Here is a 15,683-nt window from a genome sequence, read left to right as displayed (position 1 = left end):
TAGATTGATAAATTGTTTTCTTATTTTTTAAATTTATTGATAGAATTTAAATATGCATACTGATCACATGTACCAGAGAAGTTGTACCTTTACATGATGCATCTTGATTGTTCTTTTCCCCCATTCCCCTCCCTTCCCTTCAACATTCCCCTACCTACTTAAAAAGCCCTATTTCAATTTTTTCCACCTTTCCTCATTTTTTTCTTTTTCCTTCCTTCTTTCCTTCTTCCCCTCCCTAATTCCCCTTTTCTTTTGAACAGTGTTTTCCTATTTCACATTATCTATTGTACATGTTGGTCCCTATTTACACACACTTTTAGTTTCTCACACAGAGAGACAATGAAATATTTATAAATGTGTCTCTGATTTATTTCACTTAAGAAAATTATCTTCAAGTTGAATTTATTTAGCTATAAATTTCTAAAGTTTATCGTTTGTGTCTGAGTAGTACTCAATTGCATTAAACACACACACATCTTTTTTCCCATTCCTTGGTTGGTGTGCATTTGGGCTGTTTCCAAAATTTAGCTCTTACAAACTATATTGCTATAAACATGGGTGTGCACTTACTACTGTAGTATAGTGCTTTTAATTCTGTTGGGTTTTTTTGGTTCCAGGGTTTGAACTCAGGTTCTGTGCTTGCAAGGCAGGTACAGTGCCACTGAGCTACATGTCTGGCCCAGTGCTTTTAATTCTTTGGGGCAGATAACCAGAAGAGGAGTAATTGGATCAAATGGGACTGCTAAACTTAGCTTTGTTTTTTTTTTTTTTTTAATTTCCACATTGGCTGTATCAGTCTTCACTTCCATCAACAGTGGAAAAGGGTTCCATTTTCACCACAGCCCTGCCAGAATTTAGTGTTGGTTGATTTCTTGATATTAGCCATTACATCTGAAGCAAGATGATATATCAGCATTGTTTTAATTTGCACCTCTTGAATTATCAGTTATGCTGAACATTTTTTCATATATTTATTTGCCATTTGTACTTCTGTTTTTCCCTCATTGAGTTTCATTGGTACATTTTAGGTGTACAGTACAGTTACATTCATCATTGGGATCTTGTATCTTTACATGACAGGTCTTGGTTCTCATATTTTCCCCTTATCCCCACCCTCCCTTCCCTATTTACAAATACTTTATTTCCATTTTTTCATTTTCTCATGTTTTTTTCTTTTCCCTTATTTCCTTTCCCCTACCCTCTTCACTTCCCCTACACCTTTAGCCCTTTCCTTCCTATTTCACATTGTCAATTATATTATTAGGATCTTATGTACCATTATAATTTTTCACACCAAACTATTTAGTATTTACACATGTGTGACTTATTTATTTCACTTAGGCATATATCCTCAATATATATCCATTTTCCTATGAATGACTCTAATTTCTCTTTCTTTATGGCTGAGTAGTATTCCATTTTATAGAAAAACCACATCTTCTTTATCCAATCTCCAACTGATGGGAAAATGGGCTGTTTCCAAGTTTTAGCTATTACAAAGTCCCAGCTCTTTGAGCTATCTCCATTTTGATTGCCATGTGGTTGAACCAGTCTGTACTCCCACCAGCAATGGAGAAGGGTTCCTTTCTCCCCACAACCCTGTCAACATTTGTTATTGTTTGATTTCTTGATAGCAGCCATTCTTTGTGGGGCAAGGTGGAATCTCACTGTTGTTTTCATTTGCATCTCTCAAATGACCAGTGATGTGGAACATTTTTTCATATATTTATTTGATGATGCTTTTACTTCATTGTCTGAGAAATGTCTGTTCATTTCAAATACCCATTTTTGAATTGGCTCTTTATATTTGGCAGGGGCTGATTTGTTTTAAGTTCTTTATATATTCTGTATAAGAGTCCTTTGTCTCAGTAACAGCTGGTAAAGATTTGTTCCCACATTGTAGGTTGTCTTTTAGTTATGTTGATGGTTTCTTTTGCAGGTCAGAAGCTTTTTAATAAGACAAGATCCCAGTTGTTGATTCTTTCTGCTAGTTACCATGCTGCTGAGGATTTGTTCATAAAGTCTTTTCCTATGCCAGTGACTTCAAGAGTTCTGCATAACTTATCTTCCAGCAAATTTAATGACTAGTTTTTAATATTTAGATCTTTAATCCACTTGGATTCTAGTTTAGTGCATGGTGAAGGATAAGGGTCTAGTTTTAATCTTTGGCAGATTGAAATCCAATTTTTCCAACACCATTTATTATAGAGACTATCTTGCCTTCAGTGAGGATGGTTGGCTCTTTTGTCAAAGATGAGGTAGCTGAGTACATTTGGAGTTGTTTTTGTATTTTCCAATCTATTCCACTGATCCTTAGGTCTGTTTCTTTGCCAGTACCATGCTGTTTTATCAGAGTGGCTTTGTAGTATAGTTTCAAGTTGAAAATTGTTATACCTGATGCATTTGTGCTTCTTCGTCTGCGAAGTGTCTATGCATTTCAAATACCCATTTGTGGATTAGGTCTCTAATTTGGGGGGTCTAATTTTTCAGTTCTTTGTGTATTCTAGATTTTAGTCCTTTGTCTCTTAGGCACCTGGCTACAATTTTTTTCCACTCTGTGTGTTGTCTCTTAACTCTGTTGGTGATCTCTTTTTCTGTGCAAAAGCTTACTAGTAGGATGAGATCTCAGTTTATGATTCTTTGTATTATTTCCCATGGGACTGGAGTTTTGTTCAAGAAGTTTTTGCTTACACTTAAGTCTTTAAGAGTTCTACCTATTTTCTCTTCCAGAACATTTAGTGTTTCTGCTTTAATATTTAGATCTTTGATCCACTTTGATTTTAGTATAGTGTATGATGAGAGACATGGATCTAATTTAATCTTCAACATGTGGAAAGCCAGTCTTTCCAGCACCACCTATTAAAGAGGCTATTTTGGTGACATCAGCCCCAGCTTGGACTCAGAGCCCCCTCTGCTGTGCAGCCGGCCCAATCTACAGGCCTCCACTGGAGCTGAAACTTTTCCAGTGGGTGGAACTGATTTCCACTGAGCACTGCCACCACCTCCCGGCTCTTAGATCTCCTGATTGAGCCAGAACTTGGACGCACTCTGCAGAGGCATGGCAGGCTATAAAAGGTGTTGATTGATCCTATTGTGTTCCTGATTGTGTCGATTGGGATAAAGGATAGGGATTGACTTGATGAGTTGTTTTCTCAACTATGAAAATGAGAATGTCTATCATCAGAGAAATAAAGGCTGGGATGCAATGAAATCAGGAAGATTTAATGATCCAGAGATTGAATCAAGGGCAACCCAACAGCAAAAATAAAGATGAGAAAACACTTAAGCAAGCCACAAAGACAGACTCCCAGTCCACCAATGGCAAACAGTAGGGCAAAGGAGGATGAAAAATCAGATAGTGAACCTCCAGGACAATCAGAACTCACAGCACAGGAAGTAAAGAAACTGATCAATCAAGCTCTAGAAAAATTCAAAACAGAAATTATTTCCCAGATAACCATAGAGATGGTGAGAAATATGAAAGACATGATTCAAGACTCCAGAACAGAAACTGGCAAAAAAAAATAGATGATCTTAGGAACGTAATAGAAACCATGAAGGCCAAGAATAAGAAAGAAATGGAAACAATGAACACCCAACATAGGAAAGAAATGGAATCCATTAAACAGATTCAAATGGATATCAGGGTGATTAAAAACTCTATTGAAAGCATATGCAACAGAATAAAAGATTGCAAAGATAGAATTTCAGATATAGAACATAGGGTCACAGACAGTGACTGTGAAAAGAGAGGTCTCTTAAAAACAGTAAGGGAGCAAGAGAAATCAATCCAACAACTCCTAGATGATGCAAAGAAGAATAACATAAGACTAATAGGAATCCATGAAGTACCAGAAGAAAAATACAAATGATTTTAAAAAGCTGTTCAAAGAATTAATGACAAAAAATTTCCCAAACAGAGGGGAAGAATTAGACATACAGATAAGCGAGGCATATAGGACACCAATTAGCCATGATAAAAAAAATCTACACCTAGACATATAATAATCAAGACCCTAGAAACCCAACAGAAGAACAAAATATTACAAGAAGTAAAAGAAACAAATCACATGCAAAGGAAAGCCCATCAGAATCACAGCAGACATTTCAGCACAAACACTCAGGTCAAGGAGAGCCTGGAGTGAGGTATTTCAAGTCCTAAAAGAAAACAACCTACAACCAAGACTGATACATCCTGCAAAACTCTCTTTCAAAATGGATGGAGAAATAAGATACCTCCAGACAAAGAACACTTGAAAAACTTCATGAATCTAAACCAGCACTACAAGGAATTTTAAACAATATCCTAGAAAAAGACAGTGAAGATCACAACACCAGGAGCCCCAACAGACCAAATCAAATAGCCAAGGCAAGAAATTAAAAGGAGAGGACAAAAAATAAAGAGTCAACAAAAGAACAATAACATGACAATAATAAATCAGTACATATCAGTTATAACTATCAATGTCAATGGCCTCAATTCACCAATTAAGAGAAATAGATAGGCAGAATGGATTAAGAAACAAAATCCAGGGCTGGGGATTTAGCTCAGCAGTTTGGTGGCCTGCCTTGCAAGTGCAAAGACCTGAGTTCAATCTCCAGGACAAAAAAAAAAAAAAAAAGAAAGAAAGAAAGAAGCAAAATCCAACAATATGTTGTATACAAGAAACACCTATTGCAAAAAGAAGCCCATAGACTTAAAGTGAAAGGATGGAAAACAATTCTCCATGTGACAGGAGCCCAGAAAAAAACAGGGGTAGCAATCTTATTCACAGACAAAGCAAATTTCAAACCGAAACTGATTAAGAGAGACAAAGAAGGCCACTACATGCTTGTAAAAGGAACAATCCAAGAGGAAGAAATGACATTCATAAACATATATGCACCAAATATAAATGCCCCCAACTATATAAAACAAATATTAAGTAACATGAAAAACCAAATAAGCACTAATACAATTGTAGTGGGGGATCTAAATCCTCCACTATCACAAATAGACAGATCATCTAGGCAAAAAATCAACAATGAAATACTAAAACTCAACCAAGCTTTTGAATGTATGGACTTATTGGATGTCTGTAGAGTGTTCAACCCCACAAAATCAGAATATACATTATTTTCAGCTGCACATGGGTCTTTCTCCAAGATACATCACATACTAGCTCACAAAACAGGTTTGAATAAATGCAAAAGAATCAAAGTTATCCGCTGTATATTTTCACATCATAGTACAATGAAGCTGGCGATCAATAGTACAAGAAACCATAGGAACTTCACAAACACATGGAAATTGAACAACACTCTCCTGAGCGATCAATGTGTCACAGAGGAAATTAAAGAAGAAATGAGACAGTTTTTACAAGTAAATGAAAATGCCAATACAGCATACAGGAATCTATGGGACACAATGAAAGCAGTTCTACTTGGAAAATTCATAGCACTAAATGCCCACACTATAGGAAAACAGAGTGAGCTCAGAAAAACAACCTAACAATGAATCCTAGACTCCTAGAAAAACAAGAGCAAGAAAAACCCAAAGCTCAAACAAGAGAGGAAATTATAAAGATTAGAGCAGAAATCAATGCAATGGAAACTAAGAAAATGATACAAAAAATAAATGAATCCAAAAGTTGGTTTTTTGAAAGAATAAATAAAATTGATAAACTCTTAGCAAACCTTATAAAAAAAATGGAATGAAAAGGCACAGATTCATACAATCAGGAATGAAACAGGCAAAGTCACAACAGATCCCACAGAAGCCCAGAGAATCATTAATACATACTATGAGAACCTGTACTCTAATAAAATGGAAACACAGAAGAAATGGCAGATTCCTAGATACTTCTGAATTACCAGAATTCAGTTGAATGAAGAAGATAAAAACATTTTAAACACCCCAATCTCAATCAGTGAAATTGAAAATGTAATTAAAAACTTATCAACGAAGAAAAGCCCAGGTCCTGATGGATTCACTGCTGAATTTTACAAGACATTTAGAGAAGATCTACTGCCACTACTCTTTGAACTTTTCAATGAAATTGAAAGAGAAGCAATACTTCCAAATTCATTCCTGGAAGCAAATATCACTTTGATTCGCAATCCTGGGAAAGATGTAACTAAAAAAGAGAACTACAGGCCAATCTCCTTAATGAAAATAGATGCAAAAATCCTCAATAAGATACTAGCAAAGAGAATACAGAGCATTATCATGAAGATCATACATCTTGACCAAGTCAGATTTATTCCAGGGATGCAAGGATGGTTCAACATATGTAAATCAATAAATGTAATACACTATATTAACAAAGTCAAGCACAAGAACCACATGATCATCTTGATAGATGCAGAAAAAGAATTTGACAAAATTCAACACTGATTCACGATAAAAACTCTGCAAAAAATCGGAATAGATGGTCTATATCTCAACTAAAGCCTATCTATGAAAAACCATCAGCCAACATCATATTAAATGGCCAAAAACTGAAAACTTTCATGTTAAAATCAGGAAGAAGACAAGGATGCTCACTATCACCACTCCTCTTTGATATATTCTGGAAACATTAGCCATAGGAATTAGGCAAGAGAAAGAAATTAAAGCAATAAAGATAGGAAAGGAAGAAGTCAAACTGTCATTATTTGCTGATGATATGATACTCTACATTGAAGACCCAAAAAACTCTACCAAAAGACTTCCAGATGTTATTGACACTTTTTGTAGAGTAGCTGGATACAAGGTCAGTGCACAAAAAAATAGCCTTCTTGTACACAAATAACAGACTCACTGAACAAGAAATTAGGGAAACAATTCCTTTCACAATAGCACCCCAAAAAATGAAGTATCTGGGAATCAATCATACAAAAGAAGCAAAAGACCTCTACACTGAAAACTACAGCACTCTGAAAAAAGAGATTGAAGAGGATATAAGAAAATGGAAAGATCTCCCCTGCTCCTGGGTAGGAAGAATCAACATTGTGAAAATGGCCGTACTACCAAAACTGCTATACAGATTCAATGCAATACCAATTGAAATTCCAACACTATACTTCACAGAACTAGAAAGAATCCAAAAATTCATTTGGAAACAGAAGAGACCTAGAATAGCAAAAGCCATCCTAGGCAACAGACACATGGCAGTGGGTAAAACAATTCCCAATTTAAACTATGCTACAAAGCCACTGTGATAAAAACAGCATGGTACTGGCAAAGAAACAGACCTGAGTATCAGTGGAACAGATTGGAAGACACAAAAACAACTCCAGATGCACTCAGCTACCTCATCTTTGACAAAGGAGCTGACAGTCCCCACTGGAAGAAAGATAGCCTCTTTAATAAATGGTGTTGGAAAAACTGGATCTCAACCTGCAAAGATTAAAACTAGACCCTTATCTGTCACCATGCACTAAATTAAAATCCAATGGATTAAAGATCTAAATATAAAAACAATAACACTAAACTTGCTGGAAGATAAGTTAGGCAGAACTCTGGAAGACACTGGCATAGGAAAAGACTTTATGAACAAATCCTCAGTAGCACAGGACCTAGCAGAAAGAATAAACAACTGGGATCTCATCTTATTAGAAAGCTTCTGCACTGCAAAAGAAACCATCAACAGAACTAAGAGACAACCTACAATGTGGGAAAAACTTTTTACCAGCTGCTCCTCAGACAAAGAACTATTATCTCGAATATATAAAGAACTCAAAACAAGCAGCCTCCCCAAATATAAAGACCCAATTCAACAATGGACATCTGAAATGAACAGTCATTTCTCAGACAAAGAAATAAAAGCACCAAGTAAATATATGAAAAAATGTTCCACATCACTGGTCATTCGAGAGATGCAAATGAAAACAACAGTGAGATTCCACCTTGCCCCACAAAGAATGGCTGCTATCAAGAAATCAAACAATAACAAATGTTGGCAGGGTTGTGGGGAGAAAGGAACCCCTCTCTATTGTTGGTGGGAGTGCAGACTGGTGCAACCACTATGAAAGTCAATATGGAGATACCTCAAAGCACTAGGATTAAAGGTTCCATTTGACCCAGCCATCCCTCTGTTGGGTATCTTTCCAAAAGAATTAAAGAATCATACCACAGTGATATATGTGCACCCATGTTTATAGCGTCACAGTGTGTAATAGCTAAAACTTGGAAACAGCCCATTTGCCCATCAGTTGGAAACTGGTAAAGAAGATGTGGTTTTTCTGTAAAATGGAATACTACTCAGCCATAAAGAATGAGAAAGTAGTTTCATTCATAGGTAAATGGGTACATTTTGAGGGTATACTCCTAAGTGAAATAAATAAGTCACACATATGCAAATACTGAATAGTTTCTCTGGTGTGAAAAACTAAAATCGTACTCAAGATCCTAACGGGATAATTAGTAACGTGAAAGAGGAATAAAAGGCTCAAAGGTGTAGGGACAGTGAGAAGGATAGGGAAAGGGGAATAAGGGAAAAGGAAAAAAATATGAGAAAATGTAAAAATGGAATTAAAGTGTTTGTAGGTGGGGAGGGAAGGAGGGAGTGAAGGGAGGGTGGGGCCAAGGGGAAAAAATGAGAACCAAGACCTGGCATGGAAAGGTACAAGATCCTAATAATGAATGTAACTGTGCTGTCTACCTAGAATGTACCAATAAATTAAATTTAAATAAAAAAGAGGCTTTTTTCCAGTGAATGTATTTGACCCCTTTGTCAAAGATAAGGTGACTGCATGTGTTTGGAGTTGTTTCTGAATCTTCTAGTCTATTTCATTGATCCTCACATCTGTTTTCACTTGTTTGTTTTATTGCCAGTACCATGCTAATTTTATCACAGTAGCTCTGTAGTATAATTTCAAATCAGGGGCTGTGATGACTTGTTTTTGTTGCCCAGAATTGCTTTTGACATTCTAGGTCTCTTCTGGTTCGAGAGATGTGCTGTTGTAATTTTGATCAGGATTACATTAAATTTGTGTAACAATTTTAACAATTTTGGAAGTATGGCCATTTTCACTATATTTGTTCTTCCTAACCAAGAACAAAGGATATCTTTCCATTTTCTGATATCCTCTTTGATCTTTTTTTTAAACAGAGTGCTATAGTTTTCAATATAGAGGCCTTTTACTTGCTTCATTAGATTTATTATTAGGTATTTCATTTTTTTGGATGATACTGTGAAAGGTGTTTTTTCCCTAATTTCTCTCTCTCTCTCTGAATTTGTGGCTCATGCGCAGGAATGCTATTGATTTTTGAGTATTGACTGTGCATCCAGCTATGCTACTGAATTTGGCTATTAAATTTACAAGTGTTTTGGTGGAGCTTTGGGTTTTTTTTATGTAGAGTATCATGTTATTTGCAAACAATGACAATTTAACTTCTTCCTTTCCTATTTTTATTCCTCTTATTTCTTTCTCTTAACTAGTTGCTCTGACTAATGTTTCCAGAACTATATTGAATAAGAGTGGTGACAGTGGACATCCTTGTCTTGTTCCTGATTTTAGAGTGAAAGCTTTCAGGTTTTATTAATTTAGCATGATGCTGGTTGTTGGTTTGTCACAGATTGCTTTTAAAAGTATCCAAATTTCTGTGGGATTTTTATCATGAATGGGTGTTGGATTTTTATCTAATGCTTTTCTCTGCAACTATTGAGATGATAGTATGATTTTTGTCCTCGGCTCTGATGATATGGTGTATTACATATAATGAATTGTATATGTTGAACCATCACTGTATCCCTGGAATGATCCCACTTGATTATGGTGTATTATCCTCTTAGTGATTTGCTGAATTCTATTTGCCAATATCATTTTTTTTCTTTTTCTGTACTGGGGATCAAACTCAGGATCTTGTGCTTGCCAGGCAGGTATGGTGCTGGTGCTGCTGAGCTTCATCCCTGGATGCCAGTATCTTATTAAGGATTTTTGCATCTATGTTCAGTAACAAGATTGACCTCTTTTATGATTGAAACATTCTCTGGTTTTGTTATCAGGATGATACTTGTGGAGTCTATAATGTTAAGGGAAGTAAATCAGACACACAAGCTTGAATATCATACTGTTTCTCTCACATGAGAAATCCAATACATAAATAAAATGCAAAATAAAAGACAGATAATAAGGGAAAAAAGGAGAGAAAAAAGTTATTGTAATTCAGCATGGTCAATTATCTAAAGTATAGCCTGATTTAGTACAATTGTTGTATGTGTTTTGATATGTTATTCTGTTTTTATGACAATAAACTCAATAAAGACTTGAAAATAAGTAAGATTGATGCTGGTAAAAAAATGTGTTGGGTGCATGTAGCAACTCCTCACAATGAGTGTAATCACTATTGACAGGTCCCCAGAGTTGGACCCCCACCCAAGCAGATCCCCTACCCACATCCACAGGAACACAGAGATAACAAGAAGCCAGCAGCTGCCCTGCTGCTCTCACCACAGCCCTGTTCCTGTTTTTCAGCCAGCCCATGGGACTCTAAAATTTTCCACCCTCATGACAGACCCCTTCCATTACCTAAAATGCCCTATATCAACCATGAGCACCCTCTCTCAGTTCCAACAGCTTTCTCACCCTTAGCTCATCTGCTCCCAGATGGCAATAAACTCATTGCATATTGCTTAGACTTTGCCTACCTTGGTGGTCTCAATCATGCCTCAATCAGACCTTACAACAATATATTGCAAAAATGTGCTATCAAAAATTTAAAAAATGAAAAAATAAATAAAATATTATTTTGCTGTAATGCTAAAAACAATGGTGACCAGGGACTCCTGCCATCATGACGTAGTGGCCACCTTTACCATGAGGCCTGAGACCTCTCTACCACTGTGAGAAAAGGGGTGGCCAGGTGGCAGCAGGGACAGGAATCCCCTGGCAAAAAAAAGTGGCTGGGCCAGGAGCTTGCTTTTTCTCCACAGACCTGAGATACCGTGCCACCACTCAAAGACATAAGTGTAGCTCCTGTTTGGACAGGGGAAACACAAGGGTTGGGGTGTACTCTGCATGTCCCCAGCCAGGGAAGATCTTCTGTAGAAGCTCCCAGTTGAGAAGTCTCTTAATCAACATGTTCTCCCACACGGAAAGACAATGGGTGGCCCCTGCTGTGTCACCTCTGGCACAGCTGAGAGCCAAGGGGAGTCCCTGTGATACCAAGTAAGCTAGGTAGACCCAAACTGCGCAATGGAGGCTCTGAAAGCTAACTAACATCAGGACCATAGCCTTCAGCAGTAGGTCAAGAATGTCATGCTAAATTTAACCAAGTTGACTCTCTGTTAAAATGAAATATTTAGATATAAGGACTCTGAGTCTTTTAGCATCTTAGACAAAATATCCAGGATACAATAAAAGCAATCATTCGTCACACTGAGAATCAGGTAGATCTAGGCTTGAATCAGAAAAGACAAACAAATTGCACCAATGATGAATCAGATCAGTTACCTGATAGATATTCACAAGTAGCTGCTATAAAAATATTCAATTACAATAGTTGCCTGTTACCCATGAATTTATTTTCCATTGTTACCTATACTCAACTGCAGTATAAAAATATTAAATGAGAAATTCCAGAAGGAAGTAAGACATACATTTTAGTTTTTTAAAGTTTTATTGAGTTTATTGGTACAATCTAGGTCTACAGTACAGTTACATTCATTACTGGGATCCTGTACCTTTACATGACAGGTCTTGGTTCTTATTTTATCCCCTGGTCCCTGCCCTCCCTTCACCCCCTCCTCCTCTCCCCATTAACAAACTCTTTATTTCCATTTTTCTCATATTTTTTCTTTTCCCTTATTTCCTTTCCCCTACCCTTCCCACTAAGTCATACATTTTAAACTGGCTATCGTTCTGAGCAGCAGGATGGAAACTTCGTGAACCTTCTCTTTTCTGAGGATGTCCATGAGGTGTGAGGTTCACAGCCATTATCAATCAGCAGCGGTCTCAGTGATCACATTTACTACCTTGGTACCACAGCGCCAGTGCTTGAGTAAACCTTATTGAACCTAACAATGGCCCCAAAGCTCAAGACTCGTGCTACAAGAAATTCAGATGCACCAAAGAGACACTGCAAAGTGCTTCCTTCATGTACCATCCCCACCACCACAAGAAAAGGATTTGAGAGAGAGACCACATTCATTTCATTCATATAACATTTACTAAAGTGTATTGTAATTGTTCTGTTGTATTATTATTGCATTTCATCTCTTACTGAGCCTAATTTACAAATTAAACATTCTAAATATACACACATAAAAGAAAACATATTACATATAGCATTTGGTACTATCCACAGTTTCAGGCACTCGCTGTTGGTGTTGGGACGTATCCCCTGGAGATAAGTGGGGGCTTCTGTGGTCTTTTCCAAACAGAATTTAGTCAGGATCTATTACACTACCTACTTTGCAAATTTCCAGTTTTGTAATTATAAATGAATAATTCTTTTTAATTTTGATTTACAATATTTCCATTGTTAGTATATGAAGAGATGACAGGTTTTTGTGTGTTGGTTTTGTATCTTTTAACTGAGGTTTTGGTGGTTCCTTTGGAATTTTGTGTAGGCAATCATGTCAACTCTAAGTAGACATTTTATTTCTCCCTTCCCTTCCCTTCCCTTCCCTTTTCCTTTTCCTTGTTCCAATGCCATGTCCAGAATTTCAAACTATGCTAAAGAGTGGGGGTGACAGCTACTATCAGGGGCTCAGCCCAAGTAGAGAGTGGCTGATTCGATTAATATAATCAGTCAAACATGAAAGCCATGCTCAAGTCTTTACACTGTTTTGTGATTGTATAAGAAAAAGACCACACCAGCTAGGGTGTTGATCCTTGACTTATTCTGCTTTTTCCATGGAATGGCCTCTTGACAGAAGATCAGCTGGACCAACACAGATGAGGACATCAGAGGCCATCTAACTATTGAGAAAGCCTCAAACAAAAGGCCTCTTTTTCCTTGTGGACCCAGGGGTTGGACCAGCTGCAAGGAGTGGAGTAGAAGAGCACTGTGTTCTGAGTCAGAGTATTAAGGAGCATGACTTTCAGGTCTTCCTCCCTCACAATGTAGGCTTGTCATTGTTTAAGGAAGTGTCTACAGAAACCACTAGAATCCAGTTATGCATAACACATGGCTACTCAGGGGGCCTGAGACTCTGCAGATCCCAAGATGTGCTGGCCACGAACCAAGACTGCTGGGGGAGGGAGCTCTTCTATCATGGCTGCCAGGTAAGGCCTACCGTGTAAATGCCTGTGTTCAAAACTAAAAGGTCACACATAATTTTGGTCTGAGGCCAGCATTTTCGATACTGTTCTTGGATTTGTTTGGATTTCAGGTACAATCCTGTAATATTTTTGTCACACATCTCAGAAATTATGTCAAGCACCAGGTAATTACGGATATGTTGGTGTGTGTTGTGACTGTCTCAGTTTCTTGGTATCCTGAACAGAGAATTGAGCAGGATGCAGTTGGAAGTGAAAGCATAACTTCATTAGTTAGGATATGCTTCTTAGGGGGAACCAGTGAAAAGAACTCATTGCCACACAGAAGCAAGTATCAAAGCCTATATATGGTCTTTCCAGGGAGGAAGTAGCTCTTTAAACTGGCAACACAATTCAGTCCAATCCAGGACAAGTCTCCTCTTGGTTGGATGGAGGTTTTGTCCTTATGAGGATCTCTGAGGAACTGTCACAGTGCCCAAAGACCATAGTAGGGAGAGGGACCAAAACCACAATGTAAATTATAATTATCATTGACTTGGGGTCCTTCAGGTTGTTTGCGATTTTATATAGCACATATGAACTCAGGCATGGCTTCATTAGAGGCACATTCTATGTGTTTTCTAGAGAGTTCATCTTGGCCTTCCTGAAGCCTGTAGTGCGTGAACCCTCTTGCCTTTCCTACCTGTGGCCTACCTGTCAAAACTGAGTGTCCTCTGTGGCTTTTGGAGAAACAACTTCCTCTTTTTCCTTCTGGCTCTCAGGGCCCCTCTATCCAAGAATTTCTCCTCTATACCTCCATCTTCAATTAGAGCCAGCAGAGGCCCAAGGACCTACGCTATGATCACAATCACCATAAGTAGAATGATCAGATAAACTTGGTAGGTAAATTCTCAATATTTACTAAACCAGAAAATGATGTTTCCTAGACTTTTTGGGTCTACATGACAGGGACAGAAGATTTCATTAACTTTTTAATATAAATCATTTTTACATAGCCCAAAGCAAGCCCAGCTCTGGCTAGTAAATTAGAACTGTCTACCAGGTGACATCATGAAAGCCATATGAGGAGTCAAATTACAGAGGTGCATATGTTAGTCAGGTTTTCATTACTATAACAAAATATCTGGCATAAGCAACTTGTAAAAAGGAAGGTATATTTTGGCTCACAGTCTATTATCATCAGTTGAACTCATTGTTTGGGGCCTGTGATAAGGCTTCACAACAGGGAGGGTAAGAAGGGTAGGGTGAACCGAAGCTATTCACCTCATGACCAGGACAAAACAGGAAAAGAAAGAGGTCACACTCCCAAAATTCCCTTCAAAAGGACACCCCTGCCCTGCAATGACCTAACTTTCCCCAATGAAGCCCTGCGTCTTAAAGGTTACTCCACCTCCCAAGATACACCAAGATGGGGACCAAGCCTTCAACACAGGAGCTGTTTGAGGAAACTCAGTCAAACCTTAGCACATGTGTGTTGTATGTCTTGGGAAATAGAGTTCATAATGCGAAGTGCCCAGGTAGAACATATAGCAATGAGGCCACCAGGACAACAGAGTTTATAAGGTGGCTTTGAATTGTAGAGGCTCTTACCCTGGGATTTTTTAGCCTGGTCTGGATAATCTAGCCTCTGCTTTTGGATGAACTATGTCTGTCCATGACATCAATGTGTGGGCCTCAGGGGGGATGGCCTCTGCAGATATTCACCATGCCATGAGCCAAGGATTAGGCTGTTATGATGGTCAGGAGTAGTTATGGGGTCCAGCAGAGAATTCTGAGCAGACACAGACACAGAGAGATGGCACGGGATGGCACTGTGTGCTTGTTTACAGTGAGGAGAAAACTTTTACCAATTGTTTTTTTAAAAAACAAAGGTCAATCATGTCTTTTCCCCACCTCTGTTTCTTTCTAGGAGTTGAATTTCTGTGTTTCTTTTGGTGGTTATTGGTGTATCTTATTTAGTAACCAAAACCCTCTCACTTTTATATATCATTCTTATAGACATTTTCACTTGCAAAGCTTGTCAGTGGGACACAGTATTTTCACAGAAAAGGGTTTTTATGGAATTTAATCAGGAAAATATATTATATTTAAAAATTTCACAGCACAAAATTTTGAAATTTTAAAGGAGTTTAAAATGGGTTTCCATAGCATCTCACTCTTTGCTAATTAACAGCCTTTTTAAAGGTCTGTATTTTAAAAAAAATGCATCAAGGGGATGTAAGACTCCTGCTGCCTTTCAAGTGTTTGTTAAAACACTTAGTTTATCCCTGCAGCTGGGGGGCAAGCAAGAGTCCATTATGCAATCGATCCAGCGATGTTAACTTGGCCCAAATCTAGGCTGTATTCAGAGGAAATGTACTGTGGAAACTCAATCAGGTGATAGCATGGTCCAGGAGGGCCTGGAGAGTGTCAGCCACATCAGAGGGATACACCGGGATGAACATACCAAACCCCAGGAAAGTGTCAGCCACAGTCAGGGTTCAATCAGTGAAGAC

Source organism: Fukomys damarensis, unplaced genomic scaffold (assembly GCF_012274545.1).
Source record: "Fukomys damarensis isolate Sample0158 unplaced genomic scaffold, DMR_v1.0_HiC HiC_scaffold_27, whole genome shotgun sequence".
In the NCBI taxonomy this organism is placed as follows: Eukaryota; Metazoa; Chordata; class Mammalia; order Rodentia; family Bathyergidae; genus Fukomys; species Fukomys damarensis.
This window is presented reverse-complemented; position numbering follows the sequence as displayed.